We start from the raw sequence: 14,397 nt of genomic DNA on the forward strand, positions 1-14,397 counted from the left end.
GGAGATTTGTGCTCTGCCTACCACGGCGATCAAAACCCGCTTTCTAACGTTGTAAGTCCTCACACATACTGCTATGCCACTGAGAGGTTGAATGTTTAACAATCAAAATGTTAAAATAAATTATTGAAATCAGTAATCTACTATTCTATAGGTAATTAGTAAATTTTACAAAGTTTCAGATCAACTAGCAACGGTTTCACTTTGAAACCTTTACTTCCAGTTTACTACATCTGTTGACGCATAAACGTACGTTACAATTGCAGCTGTTCCAAATCTAGGAATTCTTTGTTTATTCGGTTAACCGTTTTTCCAGCTTTCAATTCACGTAAAGAAAACTCACAAAGAAAAAGTATTTTTTGTCTTACCAATGATCCAATGCAATAAGATTTACATCACTTTACTGAATAAATTATGTAAACGACCTTGTATCACGCAAACTTTTATTGTGCATTGAATAACGGTTTTGATTGAATGGACAAAGAGTATTTTTGTACAATTCACTGAACCGAGAAAAATATTTAGTTAGCGCTGAGTCAGCGCCGTAATTACAAAATCTGGCAAAATACTCAATTTTACACCCGACAAAATGCCGCCAGAAAGTGAGGTCTCTCGAAGTGTGCATGTGACCAGAGTGGAATTAGGCCATGGACAAGGTTCGTATGATTAGAAACCTGTCTTCCATGTCCTTGGTCTTGTAAAACCGCAAAGTTGCTCTTCAGTGGAAACAGAGGACATAAGTATAAACATTTGTAACTTCATAAAACACCTGAAAAATAAGGAAGGAGTTTTAATGTTCACGTGAAAATTATAAAATCATATAGCTTATGCAAGTATTTTTTCGTCTTATCTTACATTAAGCTTTCATACAAGTATAATAGACATATGTGCAGTTTTCTTACCTGAAAACACTTATAACTGTATTGCGTTCTAAAATATATGACAATTACTATCAAAATACTTTAAGATAAACAATGTAAATATATTCTTCCGTAAATTATTAGTGATTATCGAATTATCAAACAATAGATTTTTATAGATGTAAATTTTAAGATTCCTATAAAATATTCAAAATATTTTAGTTCTTAAATAGTTTAACCGTCCACTGAACTATCATTAAGAATATATTCATGCACTACATATTCTATTGAAGTAAAGCAAATTATCAATATATGATACATCGTACATTTAATAAAGTAACACTTCATAGTATTTAGTAACAATGTCCTTTAATTTACAGGTTAAATAAGTTTCAGTGGAGTTAGTTACTTTTATCGTTTGTATCTCACAGATGACAATTAATCACTTGAAGAAAGACGACAAATTAACTAACTCTACTTGTTAAATAACACAGTGATGATGTGTTTGTTTTTTGAATTTCGCGCAAGGATACACAAAGGCTATCTCGCTACCCCACCTTAATTTAGTTGTGTAAGGCTAGAGGGAAGGCAGCTAGTCATCACCACCCACAGCCAACTCTTGGGCAACTCTTTTACCACCAAATAGTGGGATTGACCGCCACATTATTGACCCCACGGTTAAAAGGGCGAGCATGTTTGGTGTGACAGAGATTCGAACCCGCAACCTTCAGATTACGAGTCGAGCTTTTTAACTACCTGACCATGCCGGGCCATGACGATGTGATTAGTGTGACAGTCTTCAAACATACTATGGTGGTATGGGTTTATTTGTTTAAAACTGTAGTATATTCTTCTTTCATTAGTGTTAAATATATCATCTTGTTGTAGCAAAAAGAATAGTTTTGTCATAAGACTCTGTATAAAAATATTACGAAAAAATATTCATTTCGAGGTTACATGAAGAATTTAAATGTGCATTAAATTACTGGAAGATTAGTTTTGCACTTCGGACTTCACAGTTTACCGCGTGCGCGTTTTTTTCTATGCCAAATTATTAGAACGTCAGCTTTGAGTAGATAAGTCAAAACACACTATTATTAATGGACAGTTTGGATAGCATCGTCATTAGTTTTATTCCGTTTTCTGATCATAAGATGTTAATTGAACTAAATTGTAATGATGTTTGTTTTTCTTAAAAATATATTTTTGAAGATTCAGTGAAACAATCACAGATATGTTCACTAAACCTGAAACCTAACATTGTCTAGACTAACTTTCTCTTATCACTCTAGACTATCTTTCTCTTATCAGCTTTTAAATATATTTTAAGCCATAAATCTCAAATTGCTGTCTCCGAGTCTGTCTCAATAAGTCTACTTACTTGTAAAGCTAAAATCCAGGGTTAGAGTCCCAGTAGTAAGCACAGCATGTAGCCCAATTTGTCTTTACACTAAACTAACCAAACAAACAAACTGCACTCTGACGAGACTACCTACCTCTTATCAGATTTTATGCCTATTAAGCTCCAAACCCGTAGTCTCTCATAATATCGATGATTTGAAACCCGTGTGTCCAGCTTATGCTATTCTTATTAGCGATGTTTATAACATGTTTATCAACCTCTTAAACACATAGCTACAACTGATCCTTCTTATGGTGACAATGTTAGCATCACAAACTCAGGTGTTCCGGGTTGCATGTTTAGTTTAAACAATTGATAGTTCTAATTTTGTATTTATACACATTTATAGGAAAGCCATATGCTCACCATACCTCTTCATTAGGTTATATTACCTACTTGGTCTTTCTTGCCATGTTCGCATTCTATTATAACTAGAATTGTTTCTAATTTTTACTAAAACATACACAAAATGTTAGTCATAAGACTAAAAACCTAATAAAGTAGGAAAACTGTTTGTCAGTTATCGTATATTACGCCTTGTAAGACGCACTTTTTCTTTAAAATTACCTTAAAAATCCCCATGCGTCTTCCAAGATAAAGGTGATGGGTTAAGGCAAAAGGTTAGTTTAAGGCTTGCTCAAAACAGCCTCTCATACAGATCGTAATCTCATTACTTACCAGTTACAAGTATTTTCAATTGCCCTAAACATTCAACAAATATTGTCGATATACTGTGAAGAATATAATGTATTTGACTACATTTACTAAGTAGGTTGAAAAACAGTCAAGGTTACATCAAGGTTTTGGTTGCTAAGTCAAAATACTTTTTCTTAGAATTGTCTTTCCAAAATTAGGGTGCGTCTTCCACTTGTAGAGTATAACGAGGTGTAAACTGTGTAGAAATAATCTTAAGATGTATTAACAAGGTATTTCAAGTTGGTTTCACTCCAACTGCAGAATTCTGTCAAACGTATTTTGATTTTTGACAAACCCAAGCTTCTTTTATGACCGAACCATTCAACGAAGTCTATTTCTTCATTATCAGCTCAGCTGTGCAGTTTCTGTGGGTGCATATCAAAATGTTTCTCTGAAACCTCTTAGAGAGTATATTCTGTAAGTTCTGAGCTGCATCAAAGATACAAAATGTTTTGTTTCTTAACTTATATCTTAGGATCGTACTAAACTTGCACTCCGCTTTTCCCTTTCATGCCCGATTTTATTTATGTTTAACTTATTCCTATCAGGAACTGACTCATAAACATAACAAATTACTACTTATTACTGGTAATCTATAATGAACAGATTTAAAAATAAGGTTTTCTTACTGGCAAAATATTACTTTCTTCCTTCGCGTCTTTCGGTTTATTTGTTCTCTTTCACATCTCCCTATCTTCTCTTTTTTCTTTCAATTGACTCCTGTCTTTTTATATTATTTTCTCAAACAAATGCTGAACCGTTTTTTTTTTCTATTCTGACATTCTACCCCCATTTTATATATATCGGATTATAACTTTTCATAATTCTACCAGGATTTTGTAGCCTCAATAACGCTGAAATTAGAAAAGAGGCAGCTATACCGTCTTACCTGAATAATGTTTAATGACTTCAGACTACTGTCATCCTCTAATTCCTTAGGTACTGGCCAAAGATAAGTTTTCTCACAATTTCTCAACTTAAACTTTTATTTGATACTTCACTTCATAACACTACTATAATAAAAATTTGAAATCTAATCTCAGTTTTTATTTCAACCAAGATATGTTTCTCTGAAGAATATGAATTTTCTAAAAATAAATCTCCATCGTATTGGGTCTAATAATATTAGAGAGATAATAAAAACAGTAGTCCTAAAGAGTTGGTTACTTTGTCTGAAAGATTCAGTTTTTTCGGTAAGAAAAACTAGCAAATAACAACAATAAAAACATCAATATAAATGCAATTTATTTTATTACAAGGGATGTGTTTGCGTGCGTGTGTTTTCTTATAGCAAAGCCACATGGGGCTACCTACTGTGTCCACTAAAGGGGAAATCGAACCCCTGATTTTGCGTTATAAATCTGAAAACTTACAGCTGTCCTACTGGGGAACATTCTAATAAGGATACATTTTTCAAACAACTCGCATCTGTATACTTGTTTCTATTACATATACATGTGTGTTTCTGATATAATGTGATTTGTTTATACATATTTTTTTATTTAACAGGTCGTACTTAGAACCGATTCTATCAACATAAAAGAAAGAATAATAGGTGGCTTAGAAACTATGAAAATATATTTTATAATAACATGTTCCTCTGAAGTCAGTTAAAATCATGTTATTTGATGATAATATTTTTATTATAATTCGAAGATACTAAGGAATCATGTCATGTGAGTATGACATATTGCTTATAAGCTATATCGTTGACACTAAGGAATCATGTTTTGTGAGTATGACATATTGCTTATAAGCTATATCGTTGACACTAAGGAATCATGTTTTGTGAGTATGACATGTTACTTAAGCCATATCATCGACACTAAGGAATCATATTTTGTGAGTATCACATATTGCTTGTAAGCCATATTATTGACGCTAAAGAATCACATTATGCGAGCATAACATATTGCTTACAAGCCATATCAATGAAACTATGTTATATAAGAATTCTAAATACCTAGCAATGAAAGTAAAGAAGGCTATTTTATAATATGTCAACTGCCCTACATCTCCACATTCAATGCCAAAAGCTACAGACCAGTACCAGCTGAAATGACATGTTGCTTGTGAGCCTGTTCAACGACATTTTGGTATTATAAGTGCGAATGATTAAAATGAACCCATCTGAGCCTATGTTGCAAATTGAGTATTTTAAAGTTTCTGAGCATTAAGAAACTGCTTCTAAATATACGTAAGTTGTCTTTGAAGCCAGAAATACTGTTTAATAGCTATTAATGTTTTATGCATGAACATACTGTTCATTTGCAATGTGTGCTGGTTAGAATTTTTACTCCATGTCTCTCCAATAAAACAGCGAAATGGTTAGGGCTCTCGATTCTTCGTCTAAGGGTCATGGGTTCGACGCCTCATCCCACCAAACACGCTTGCCCTTTCAGCTATGAAGGCGTTATAAATCCTGTTATTCGTTGTTAACAAGAGCAGCACAAAAGTTGTCGGTGGATGGTGATGACTAGCTGCTTTCACTCTAGTCTTACACTGCTAAATTAGAGACGGCTAGCGCAAATAGCCCTCGCATAGCTTTGAGCAAAATTCAAACCCGTAGAACACCTAACAAGTGACCTGCAAATAATACAGAAAGTTATCTATAGATAACATTTATGTTTTTTAATTTGTGGTAAAAGTTTTCTAAGAAATATAAATAAATGTGGCTCTGTAAAATTTTGCTCTTCGATATTCCTCAGCCTGATCTTTATAAGGTATGATGTATAAGCTATAAGATGTAAGCTGTCAAAAATTTACACATCGAAATTTTTCTTACATTTTTTTTATATTTAGTAATGGCTGTTAATGAATATAAACAATCCATAATCCCAAACAATGTAAGTTTTGTTTACTTTTTGTGTGTCACAAGTTTATACAGTAATAGTTTTTTAGTATGGCACAAATAGTCCCTTCAAAAGTCATTGTAACAAAAGCTACATAAATTCGTAAATCAATTTTAATTTGACCACTAAATTGGAAAGTTGACAGAAAAAGATGACATGCTGCTCAGAAACCCAGTTCATTGACTTTATGGAATAATACTGTGTAAGAATGGCATATTGCTTACAAGTCAGTTCATTGACTTTATGGATTCATGCTGTGTAAGAAATAACTAACTGCTTAAAAGCGAGTTCGGTGGCGCTATGGAATCACGTTAAATGTTATTAATATGTTGCTTAGAAGCCGCTGCGATAATAGTTTGGAATCAAATTACATAATAATGACTTGTTGCTAGAAATCTCATCAATGACACCTTTGAGTCAATTTGCATAATAATGACTTGTTGCTAGAAGCCAATTCGATAACAGTTAGAAATAATATTACATAATAACTCGTTACGTAGAAGCCAGTTCGATAACACTTTAGAATATTATTACATAATAATGAATTGTTTTTAAAAGCCAGTTAGATAACACTTTAGAACATTATTTCATAATAATGAATTGTTGTTAGAAGCGAGTTCGATATCATTTTGTAATATTATTACATAATAATGTATTGTTGTTAGAAGCCAGTTACATAACACGTTAGAATATTATTACATAATAATTAATTGTTGCTTCTGTTTTAAATTAGGATAATCAACATTAATCATTAACAGTAGTTGTGTGTTTAGATTATGTGTAAGGATGATCAAAATCCTTAAAACAATTTGGCAATCGCTAAATCTATTTTGGCTCGAAAAATCATAAGATTTGCAGTCAGTTCACTGCGACCTGCTCTGATTGGCAAGTTACCACTTGTTTCATAGTTCTCCATATTGGTAAAATATTCAAATATCCTCTTTTAAATTCATCCTTCCATATCATCATCATCATGGTTCCTGAACAATTTGGAGCTCTTTGAATTTAATAGTTCACTTTAAAGGGAAAATCGAAACAAAGTCTTATATATATTTAAAATATGTTGAGAATTCAGTCATTTGCATGTCAGGGTACACGAGAGATCATTACGTGCAAACTTGCATAAAAATGAAATGGAGTTTCATTATTTTGAAACAATAGCTTTCGCCTCTTTACAGGTATAATTTTAGTGAGTCTGACTAGCTTTTAATTATCCTATGCAGCATTTCTGCTTATTTACTTATATCGTTTCAATGCATGGATAATATAAAAATGTGTGTATTTCATACATTTCCTTTACGTTTTTATAGTGTCAGAGATTTTAAATAACTATGCGTAAATGCAGATACTAATGAAGTATGAATTGAAAGCATGCGTAGTTAGAATTAAAATTCTCCGTAGTTTTGTCTTTAATACATTTACAATCACTAGGCGAATAACATAGCAAAAAAAAAAAAAATCTCTACTCACACATTATGGTGAATCCCATTATAGATAGCAAATTCCAGTCTTTGACGAAGCAAAACCGAAAGCGGAAATTATTCTTTTGGTGATGAAAAATAAAACTTGGGTTTCCAGTGCCGGAAGTAAAGAGCACAGCTAATTTTGCCCACCCCACTTTGAACCCCGGGAAAGTTAAAAGCTAACGAGCGAAAGGTATGAGGAACGCGTTCTGACTGGAGGATTGTTTTTTTTTCTTTTTCCTCAAGGTTAATCTCGGTCGTCGTGCCGATTACCTACTGCAGCCGTAACAAGACTCGTTTGGTGAGACATCACGGGATTCGCCGTTAGAGGCGCTGTTCAGTGTTGTGTTGACGAAAGTCAAATGAGACTGTTCGAGTTGTTACAGTGGTATCACTTACGATAAACTATGCGCGTAATGTTTCACAAGTGAAAGGGTTATTAACAGTCTGAAATCTTAATAAAAATTACGTTAACTTATTTATTTTCTCGAGCGCATTGGTGTAGAGTTCAATGACATTTCATTTTCGTAAGAAGACCAAATATGGAGAACGTAGTACCGTTCATGTTGCTTGAAATTTAATGTTCCAGCTAATATCAAACTAATGCCAAGGACAATTGTATTCAATAGGCAGAATAATGAAAATATATTATTTTATCCTTTGTGCTTTACATATTCGAGATATGCCAACTTTTTATAATTTACAGGTACGGAAGGTCATTAAAAATTTGAAATATTGATTCGTCTCATTTAAGACGCAGAAAACTTGTATCTTAACGTTTTCATATAACTGTTATTTAAGAAAACAGTTTATAACATATTCGCAGTGAGCCAAGTAAAGTATAAGGGTAAATTAAATAATATCTTTAAATAAAAAATACCTGATTTTTAAATGTTAACCAGTATTGACTCGTTAAATAAGTAAATTAATTCTCAGTTAGCACTGCAGCACCGTGAAACTACAAATTAGCAAATGCAGCCTGCTTTAAGAACTTTATAGTTGTTAAATAGGTAGATAGATGTGTCCTTAACTTAATACTCAAAGAGCACTGAAGTACCATGAAACTACCAAGTTAACTGCTTTAAAATCTTTAAAGTAGTTAAAATAAATATAGATTGTATTAGAATAAGAAAGAAATGGTTAATTCGTTTCAAAAGAAGAATTCAGAAAAAATTAAAGAGCTGTACAAAACCAATATCTCATTTCAATATAAAATTATATAGGAATTATATCGCTTCAAACGTACTTGTTTCGACGAAATAATCAAACATTTCCAATAGAATATTATCTCGTAAAGTTATAAATTATATTTTAGACATAAGCATGAATAAGTTCATGAAAACATTTTTTTTTCTTGATAAGTTAGGCTTAGTTAGCAAGGATAGAACTGAAAAATCTCTTGGAGTTAAAATATTTAGAAATAGGTGAATCAAAGTCTATTAGTGTTAGTTATTTCATTTAACTCATGGTCGTCTGTTTGTTTTATGCTTGGTACAAAAATAAACAAACTGGTTTGGTTTGTTTGGAATTTCGCGCAAAGCTAAACGAGGGCTATCTGCGCTAGCCATCTCTAATTTAGTGGTATAAGTCTAGAACGAAGGCAGCTAGTCATCACCACCCACTGTCAACTCTGGGGCTACTCTTTTACGAACGAATAGTGGGATTGAAGTAGGAGTCAAGTGCCTTAACAACCTGGGCATGTCAGGCCTCAAACAAACTATGCACATAGAGGTAAAAAGGCAAACTGATAAATGCTAAAAGTAGATCTTTCTCATATTCAAATTTGGATATATCAAGTTAAAAGGTATTTTATGAGCACGTGAATTAAATTGTAAAGTTAAGGGTCAGAATAGCCGTCATTGATTTAGAGCTACCGATCTGCAATACTACCGCCATAAGGATTTTGTTCAATTCCATGAGCAAAATAATGGGATTGCCTGTCATTCTTATAACATTTACAGAACTAAAAATCTCAAACACTGGGCCTCTTGATATGAAGTTTTACGTGCTAACCACCAAGCCATGCTCGCCCCGAGACTTGGATTTAGTGCATCACTAAATTTTTCTCAGCAACATATTACTATTATATTTATTGCTTTCTCTTTTATACGCTGCAACTGACTAATGAAGGCACGTTGTTTTTATTGACGTCATTTATACTTACTTCAAGATTTAAATTGCGTAAGAGGTTAAACACTACACGTTTTACCATTCAAGTTCTTCATAATCAATGAGAATAACAGAAAATTCTTATAAACATGACGAATTATTACTACTAGCTTTTCGCCACCTGGCAATAAGTATAGCTAATTAAATACAATGATCTTAAGTTATTACTTGTAAAGATTAAATTGGTATCCACGGTTTTAACAACAGTTTCGTCGGTAATTCCAATATTATTTCACAAATTTCATCCAGCTTTTATGTTAGCCATAAATTCATTTAGTAAACCAACAATGCACAATAATCTTTATAATATAAAGAAATTAGTAGTAAATACGTTAAGCATTCCAACCAAGCTTTCTACACGGATGGAATCTACAAACAATGGTTAGATACCCTACCATGTCTACATCTTTATTTATCCAAAGTTCCAATACTATAGTATTGAATAGAATGTCACTACCTCTAAACAACTGTTTCTTATTCTAAGTTTTAAAACATATTGTGTTGTTCTGTATTATAATTTTTGTTCTATAAACATTTTGATGTTTATGAATCTGATTACTAGACAGCACTGTTGTTAACCAGAACTCTTTATATAGTATGCAACATTTCTATCAGCAAGACCACAAATCAAGAGGAGGCACCTAAAAAAAAAGAAAAAGAAAAACGACATTGAATTATAAGTTAGTATTTATTACTTTTAAAATGTTCTAGATTTTTATTTAAAGCATCTCTAACATTATTGTTTTTTAATTTCAGAAACATTTTGTAGTTGTTCATTATTAGCTACTTTTAAAACATGAACTTTTTTTTTTCAAAACTATCAAGCTTAATTTTTATAACTGTAATCTAGTTTATTAAAAGTTCTGGGAAAACAAGTAAATCATTTTCATTCTAATATAAACCTAATAGTAGTGAGACTCATGTATACCCGTATTTGGCCCGGCATGGCCAGATGGTTAAGGCACTCGACTCATAATTTGAGAGTCGAGGGTTCGAATCCCTCCCCTTTACATCAAATGTGCTCATCCTTTCACCCGTGGGGAGCTATAATGTAACGCTCAACCACACTATTCCTTAGTAAAAGAGTAGCCCAAGAGTTGGCGGTGGGTGCTGATGACTAGCTGTCTTTCCTCTAGACGTACACTGCTAAATTTGGAACGGCTAGCGCAGATAGCCTACGTGTAGCTTTACGCAAAATTCAAAAACAAACAAATCAGACGTCACTACTCGTGTTTTAATTTAAATGTTCAATCAACGTAAATGTTAGACTCGATTAAAACTAACTTATTTTTTTAGATAACACACTTTCTACAAATCATTAGCTCATAAATCGTTTAACTGATTTTGTTATGATTATTTGAAATTTACAAATGTTGATATGTGTTTTACCTAAGTAAAAGAAGTATGGAACTAAAATAATGTTCGAATTAAATACTGGTATTTAGCAATATGATTTTCACTTTGTCTTAAATATTCACTAATGAATATTTAAAAAACAACTTTTTCAAATAATAATAAAGTTAAGAAAATGTTATTGTAAAAATAAATAAATAAACATATAAGTGAAAATAAATACATTTTAATAAAGTTAAGTTAGCAAAATCAAAAGGATGGACTGCGTTAAAAACAGCAGATCCAAACCTTTGACTAAATTTATTAGTTTGTTATAACTCAAAAAACAAGCCGAAACAAAAATAAATCAAACAGGTGTTATCTTTGAACTAAGTAATACTTTAAGTAGTTTAATAGATGACATCAGCTAAGTCAGTTATGTAAAAATTCTAAAAATATCTCCTGATTCACCACCAAACATACTGTGCTTATTTTGTGTTTTACATTATTTCTAGTTTTTTTTTATTTTCTTCTCACAAACTCAGTTATTCTGATAAATTCAACATTATTCTGTAATAGACATCTTGTCAAACCTCCTGCTTTTCAGTGGATTTATTCCTTCGTTCTTAAGGAAAATGAGTTTGACCTAAATAAGTTATAATATTAAACATTAAGTATAATATTTAAGTAGATAATTTATGACTGAGCTTGAGGATGAATCACTGTATATGGATTCAACAGCCAACACAAATTAAATCTGTAGCCTTTACCAGGCAGTGCCACACATTATGAATAAGTTTTAAAATTATCAATCAGTGATGACGTTCTGTTAGTAGAAGACGGAACTAATCAAATGATTATTACCAGTTATAAACAGAACTGATTAGTATAAGGATCTGTACCAGAAAAGTTTTCCAAAGATGGAAGATTTCTTTATAACCTATTAGTCAATGTGTGCTTACCTAAAGAATTACAGACCCATTCTAATAGACTAATGAAATGCCACCACACGCCTGACTTGTTATGTTAGATAGAACGTAGAAATAGAGTTAAGAACTATAAGTGGTCAATATATTACCTACAAATAACAATACCTTAAAAATCAATGTCTAGATAGCCAAAATCTTAAGGCCAATGAACATAAAGAAAAAATATGCATTTTGCGTTTTAAGCTCGACCACTTATTTGAGTAGAGCTTCGAAAGATGAAAATAAGAAAATGCTAGCTGGTCAAAAGTTTAAGATCATACTGAAACAAAACGTTAATCGGTAAACACGTAACAAAATTTAATCATTTGTGTTCAAGTATTAGCGTTGTCAATATCTCCCACTGGCATCTCCTGTGTTATATTGGATAAAAACATGGCAAAGGCTAAAACGTTGACAGAGTTTGAACGTGGCAGAATTGTCGAGCTGCAAAAGCAAGGTCTCTCTCAAAGCGCCATCGCTGTTGAGATTGGGCATAGTAAAACTGCTGTTGCAAATTTCTTAAAAGACCCTGAGGGATACGAAATGAGAATTTCAAATGATCGGCCCAAGAAAATTTCGCCGGCGTTGAGCAGGAAGATTCGACGGATTGTCCGGCAAGACACCAGCCAATCGTCGAACCAGATTAAGGCCCTTACGGACGCAAAATTCAGCTCAAGAACAATAAGACGGCATCTACGAGAGAAAGGCTTTAAAAACCGTAAACGTCTTCAAAGGCCACGACTCCTTCCATACCATGAAACAGCTCGGTTAAACTTTGCTGAGAAGCACCAAACATAGGACGTATAAAAGTGGACGGAAGTTTTGTTCTCTGATGATGCGTGGAAATAACTGGATCTTTCAGCAGGTCAACGCTGCAATCCACAATGCCCGCAGGACAAAGGACTTTTTCATGGCGAATAACGTGATTCTTTTGGACTATACAGCGTGTTCGCCCGAACTGAACCCCATTGAAAATGTTTTGGGGTGGATGGCAAGGGAAGTCTAAACAAATGGACGTCACTTCCAAACAGTGCATGATCTTCGTGAAGCCATCTTCACCACTTGGAATAACATTCCAGCCAGCCTTCTGCAAACGCTTTTATCGACCATGCCAAAACGAATGTTTGCAGTTATTCGCAATGACGGCCGTGCAACTCACTACTGAAACCTCTTGTTGGGCATTTTATACCTTGTTTAGGACTTCATTTCAGTATGGTCTTAAACTTTTGACCAGCTAGTATTTAGACTAATTTCATAGTGTTCACGTTTTCCATATTAAATGCCAAAAGTGTTTTACCCCCTTTTTTTATTTTCATCTTTCGAGGCTCTTCTCAAATAAGTGATTGAGCCTAACGACGCAAAATGCATATTTTTTGTTGATGTTCATTGGCCTTAAGATTTTGGCCAGCAGTGTATATATAAATGTATGTATCTCTGTTTGATATATTGCGAGACAACGGTATTCTTCCTGATATGCTAATATGTGATGTAAACAACAGGTCAAAGTTATCTAATATACGAGTGGCAGGTGCCTCGTGCGTTTTCTCCACTACCAGCGTCTCATTGGTGAGTCTTAGACCGTACATCGCTGAAACATCAGGTTTCCGTTGGAAGAATTGGAGTAGTGTATTGTCTAGTTTTGTATGTAAAAAGTAAATCAAAGGAAACGCTCACGAAATTCCTTATGTAACTGCATGCATACTTTGACAAAATATTGACTGGATGATGTTTGTTATTGTTAACATTTGGAATCTGGATATGAAATCCCACTCTTGTAATAATATTTTTTCGGTTTTTTTTCATAAACATCTTAGGTTTCGTTTTTCATACAGGTAATTGACCACCCACATTTCATTATGACAGCTTATGAAGATATATTTTAATTATTGTCTCAATGATCAAGCTGTATTAACATGCAGTAGTTAATTATTTTCATGTTTAATTAAGAACAAATGTACACTGGTATTAGTGGTTTTATAGGCAAAGACTTATAGGCAGAGTACCCATATCTGTTCATACACATTTGATCTGTGGCACTTGTAAATAAGGTATACATCTGACAAGCGATAAATCCATATAATGATGGGTAGGTCCTTTTACTCCATAGGTCATAGTTAACTCTTCCCACCATGTGGTTTGTACCCGAAGATATTTGTTCGTATTTTATAAGTGATGCTTTTCTTCTTGATGCTTTAATTTTCTTGTTGTATTAAAATATCGTAAACGGTTAAAGTAATATAAGATATACAACTTTAAACTGGGTAAACAATTAACATTTTTTTTTAATTAAAGCCAATCTATAGCTTCCAAAATGTTGACTATATATTTCGACGTTGCAACGAAACGTAGGGAAATCAACTTTTTGGACGCCATAGACTGACCTTAATTAAACGTATTTTAATCGTGTACCTATTTTAACATTATGTTTTATTTACTATTTTAAGTGCCAGAAAACATTACTGGTTAGAAACGGTCTCTTTATTTCAAACGTTAAAATTAGTGTAACTGTTGTGTAACTTCGTAGATATAATTTGTGCGCCTGACTGTTTGATTTTGAATTTCGCGCAAAGCTACTCGAGGGCTATCTACGCTAGCCGTCCCTAATTTAGTAGTACAAAACTAGAGGGAAGTCACGTCCACCCACCGACAACTCTTGGG

At 33.0% G+C, this 14,397-nt stretch overlaps 1 long non-coding RNA gene across 1 annotated transcript; it reads right to left on the reverse strand.

Annotated features, from left to right (window-relative positions):
• Nucleotides 1–423: 423 nt before the first annotated feature.
• Nucleotides 424–8,029, reverse strand: LOC143258272 (uncharacterized). The gene is made up of 2 exons (XR_013032247.1): nucleotides 7,278–8,029; nucleotides 424–766 (listed from the first exon to the last, which is right to left on the reverse strand). It is a non-coding gene; the product is annotated as an uncharacterized LOC143258272 (long non-coding RNA).
• Nucleotides 8,030–14,397: the final 6,368 nt, after the last annotated feature.

The sequence above is a fragment of the Tachypleus tridentatus genome, chromosome 7 (genome assembly GCF_004210375.1).
Source record: "Tachypleus tridentatus isolate NWPU-2018 chromosome 7, ASM421037v1, whole genome shotgun sequence".
NCBI lineage: Eukaryota > Metazoa > Arthropoda > Merostomata > Xiphosura > Limulidae > Tachypleus > Tachypleus tridentatus.